We start from the raw sequence: 5,439 nt of genomic DNA on the forward strand, positions 1-5,439 counted from the left end.
TTGAAAAGAACACATTTCACACATTTTAAAAAAACATTTAGAAGATTTAAAAGCATTTGCCAGTGTCACAAAGAAACAGCAAATGGTGTACGCATCTCTAATAACTTAGCCTAGAAATATGGAATATGAAATGCTCAATGTGGTGCTTTGAATTCTGACCTGAAAGGTTTTCTAACTTTATTGACTTGCATTTAGGGTGAGGACTGGCTTCACAAATTTAGGGATGTTTGGGTTTCATTCTGCTCCAAACTGGCACAAATATAAGTGCAGCTGAGAAGTTAAGTTTTACTAAAGGGGCTCCACCATAATATCAAATGGATTTAGGATCATTTTTCATGGCATATAGTATGTTTTTGGTTACCATTTTGAGATAACGATATAGAATGTGACATAATATAGATCTTTGTTATAACGAATATTCACCAAACATGTAATTAATACTAGCACATAGAAGAATATGGGTTTCCCAGGTGGTACAGTAGTAAAGAATCTGCCAGCCAATGCAGGAAATGCAGGAGACATGGGTTTGATTCTTGAGTCAGGAAGATCCCCTGGAGAAGGAAATGGCAACCCACTCCAGTACTCTTGCCTGGAAAATTCCATGAACAGAGGAGCCTGGTGGGCTACAGGCCTTAAGGTTGAAAAGAGTCAGACATGACTGAGCACACATGCATGAGAACATACACATGCACATAGAATAATATAGCGGTGAGAAAAAACAGCTTTGTCCCTCATTATTCATCCTGTCAGTGCTTTAGCCTTGCTTGTTTGCCCATAGTTTATTGCCCTGTTATGGTCCCTGATTCCATTTGTGATGCAGAGAAAATGTTTCTCTCATTAATGCACTGAAAAAAAAATTTATTAAGCACTATCCGTGTTTCAGTCACTGGATCAGATTTTAGGGATGGAGTTACAAACAGGTCAATAACAGCCCCGCCCTTAAAGTTTACAGCATAATGAAGAAAACACACAGATAAACAAGCACTTAGAATATGGGTGTGATGAATGCTATGACTGAGATATGAGGTCTTATAAGGTTAAATTTAAGGGATGCCTAACAAAAATTTGAAGGATAAGAGAAAGATTTCTTGAGGAAATAACACTGAAGCTGAGAAGTAGGAGTTGAATAAGATTAGGAATCATCCAGATTAAAAAAAGAGAGAAACAGGTTCCTTAAAGAGTAGTTGGCATATGCAAGACCCAGAATATTCAGAGAGAATGTAAACCAGTTGAGATAATGAAAAACATTCCATAAGCCTTGAATTCAGTATTCAAAGGGAAAAGTTAATAAATTCATGGCAGATATATAGAGAAGGGCAAAATTAAGAAGAAATATGGAATCTAGAATTTATCTTAAAAGTGTAGAAGATGTCATTAATATAGGGAATAAAACAGTGATGTGTCATGATCACATATATTTTAAGTGGTTCTATCTTGTTGCAATGTGGGGATTAGATTGGTAGGAGAAGATGATGAAAGGTAATGGAGAGATACTTTTGGTAATCCAGGAATATATTATGGAGGTCTAGAAAGAATATAGCAGAAAAAAAGAAGTGAAAGAAGAAACAAAAATTGAGTCACATATGGTTGTTAAGGGTAGGGTTGGAGAGGATTTGACTATTAAAGGATAAGCAGAGGGCATGTTTTCATGATGAAAATTGAACATTATAGTATCTTTAAAAAATATTGGAGTATAGTAGATTTATAATGCTAAGTTAATTTCAGGTGTACAACAAAGTAAATCTGTTATACATATACATGTTTGTTGTTTATTCACTAACTTTGCAACATCATGGATTGTAATCTGCCAGCATCCTCTGTCCATTGGTTTTCCCAAGCAAGAATACTGGAGTTGGTTGCCATTTCCTTCTCCAGGGGATATTCCTGACCCAGGGATCAAACCCATGTCTTCTGCATTGGCAGGCGGATTCTTTACTACTGAGCCACCAGGGAAGTCCATACATATACATATATTCACTTTTTTTTAGATTCTTTTCTCATATAGGTCATTACAGAATTTTGAATAGAGTTCCCTGTGCAATACACTAGGTCCTTATTAGTTATTTATTTTATGTATAGTAAGGAGGGTTGTTGTTGTGTGTGCATGCTAGGTTGTCTCTGACTGTGACCCCATGTACCGTAGCCCTCCAGGTTCCTCTATCCATGGGATTTCTCAGGCAAACACTGGAGTGGGTGGCCATTTCTGACTCCAGGGGATATTCCCAATCCAGAGATCAAACCCACATCTCTTGCATCTCCTGAATTGGCAGGCAGATTCTTTATCACTGCGCCATCTGGGAAGACAGTACGGAGGGTGGGAATGGATAAACTGGGAGACTGGGATTGATGTATAAACACTATATTATCTTAATAGCAGTGGTGATTATACAAATCTGTCACATGATAAAATTTCTTAGAACTGTACATTCTATCCAAAGAAAATATGTAGCTATAAATACTGGCAATCTCTAAATAAAAACTGTAGTTTAGTTAATAGTATTGTACCAATGTCAGTTTCCTGATTTCAATAATGTGCTCTGGCTACATGGAATGTTGTCAATGGGGGAAGTTGGGTAAATTATGCAAGATAACCCTGTAATATTTTTTCAGATTCTTGCAAATTTTAAATTATTTCAGAATAAAAGGTGATTTTTGTTAGTGTAGAAAAGAGGGAAAGAAGAATTTTGGAAGAAAAAGTTTGTCATGAGCCTAGTGAAGGCAGTTTTATGTGCCTCTCCCAGGTCTTTCTCAGCTGGACCAACCCCTATTGCCAGAAGAGGTTGAGGCTCATTACATTTTGCCCTGCTGCGGGAAAGTTGAAAAGGATCCAGAAGATGGAACCCTGAAAGAGAGACAGACCATGACTGCGTACCTTAACCCAATAAGTGACTTTGATCCTGATCCTTCTCGTCTATGAACCTCCTCTTTATATCTGAGCTGATTAGGGTCAGGAAAGAGGAACAGACTGAAGCTTTCCCTAATGCCCTAAATAATGTAAGGAGACATGGATAATTACGGAGGTCCATTGTAGATAAGTTTGTTGGTGTTTTTAATCACCAGTCAAAATAAAACAAAAGTGATGCTGTGGAAATGGGGAACTGTCATCTTGATGGAAGTTGTATCTATCACTCAAACTAGTTATGTCTAGCTTGAGGCATCACTCAAACTAGGTTGACTTATTCACAGAAACAGATATTTGTGAAATTTACAATTATTATTACTTTTGTGAAAATTATAATTATAATAATAACCAGATTACTTAATGATTTTTTTTTTTAAAACAACCCATCATTTTTCTAAATTTGAGATTTTTTTTCTTTAAAATATTTCCGGTGGAGAAGTCAATGAGGAACTAGAAGTCTAAAATTCTTCCTCCTACTCTTTTAGATTTACTAATAGTCTGTTTTGATAGGGCAGAAGCAAGAGCATTAGGCTGGTCCCAGGAAGATATTCTCCGGAAGACTGTCTACTATGTGGATCAGTTTAGTTCAGTTGCTCAGCCGCGTCCGACTCTTTGAGAGCCTATGGACTGCAGCACACCAGGCCTCCCTATCCATCACTAACTGCCGGAGTTGGCCACCTAAGAGCAAATTTATTTTGATACTTAAAAATCACTCTCTTCTCATTTTTGTTTTGCATTTTTCTTCTTCTGTAGGTCCAATATCATGACCTCTTTAGTGAATTCCTTCCCATGGTTAGTAAATTTACACAGATTTCTAACAATGTGGTAGAAACACTAGCTTTCATAACTATAAATTTTAATATGTAGGAAATAATGTTCTAGTGTGTTACCCTGTAATAATATAAATGCTAATCAGTTTTTTAAACCACTGAATTCCTCTATTTAATGAGGAATTCTATAGAGAGATTCCAAAGGAATAATAGAAATGCTAATTATTTTTATTAGCATGAAGGAGAGAGTCTATTAAAAGTCCTGAAAATAGTTGCTTCTTTAATTTTATATGTTTTGTGGCTTCTTTTAAGACCAAACTCAAGTTCTATGCCAGGATTTTATTTTTTATGCAAATGGTTTCACTCAAAATGTCCTCCCAATTTCTTATTTTAAAATGGTCTCTATTTGAGATGCTGAATCAATATCTATTGTGTATTTCAAATCTCCATAATTGTACTGAATAGACCTAACAGTCAAGTGGAGAAATTGATGAATATTACTTTGGGAGAAGGAGATGGTATTATTTGAAAATTTGTTTGGTGTGTATATGTGATATGTGATTGTTTAAAATGTTTCAAATGAAAGGTTTGTTGAGGTCAGTCCCTTTTCAAAGTATTGAGGACTTTTTTTTTAAAGAAAATCTGCAGGCTAAGAGTATGTTAATATAGAGATAAATGTTCTGGGTCTAAATAAATCCAAATAACTCATTAATTTGGTATTTTAAATTAAAAAAAATAGATGTTCAATGAAAATATAATTTAAGTTGTACTGGGCAGAAGGGATTCAGGGAGTAGGATAATTAATGGTTATTAAAATGAACTCTGGGATCAGACAGCCATGGGTTGAATCCCAGTTTCATCACTTTCTGACTGTGTGGTTCTGAAAGTTTTTTTTTTTTTTAACTCTTAGAATTTTAGTTGTCATATCTGTTGTCAAGATCAAGTGGGATATTTCATGCATATCCCCTCCAAAAATTACACAATATTTGGTACATAGAAAGTGATGAGCATCTGTGCTATTGTACACTATGACTAGGGTCTGCATTAGATATCACTAATATATATTGTTGTTATTATCTTCACTGCCACTGCTTTACCATGAGCAAAGTACCCCCAATGGAGTAGTCCTCTGTTTACCTTTTCATGTCTAAATTTCAAGCACTTCTTTTGGTTTTACCAACTTCAATACAATTCATAATGTATAAATTACTGAGTACCTACTAGATGTCAGGTTTTCTGATAAGAAACATATTTATAAAGACACAGGAGTGGAGAACAGCCATTTAGACAAAAGCACACTTTGTGAAGTGTAGAATGTAAGTGTCTGTGGGGATAAAGAAATGAGAGATGAATTGCTCCATTGAGGTTCACAAGGAAAGTTGCTGAGGGAAAATGACATCAAAATCAACCCTTGAGGAGATACCATGATCACGAAGGTGGTTTTCCCAGGGCGAGGCTTATCCATTGCACTCCGGATGTGCTGACCCCTGCGATTTCCCCAAATGTGGGAAACTCGACTGCATAATTTGTGGTAGTGGGGGACTGCGTTCACGCTTTCCCCTGAAAAGAAAAAAAAAAAAAAAAAATCAACCCTTGAAAAATGAGAAACTCCTTAAGGGGTCAAGGAAGAGACTGAGAAGCCAGGGAAAGGGTGAAAATCCAGGCAGAAGGAACAGTATATTTGAAGGCCTGGAGGTTTAATAAAGTTGGCCTTGTTTAAAACACTTATTATTTGTTATTAAAAAATATATGCAAGATCAGAAAGCA

General features: G+C 35.9%; 1 non-coding gene across 1 annotated transcript; it reads left to right on the forward strand.

Annotated features, from left to right (window-relative positions):
* The first annotated feature begins 5,073 nt into the window (after positions 1-5,073).
* Positions 5,074-5,235, forward strand: LOC122685106. Its single transcript, XR_006338276.1, has one exon. It is a non-coding gene; the product is annotated as a U1 spliceosomal RNA (small nuclear RNA).
* The last annotated feature ends 204 nt before the right edge of the window (positions 5,236-5,439 follow it).

The sequence above is a fragment of the Cervus elaphus genome, chromosome 27 (assembly GCF_910594005.1).
Source record: "Cervus elaphus chromosome 27, mCerEla1.1, whole genome shotgun sequence".
In the NCBI taxonomy this organism is placed as follows: domain Eukaryota; kingdom Metazoa; phylum Chordata; class Mammalia; order Artiodactyla; family Cervidae; genus Cervus; species Cervus elaphus.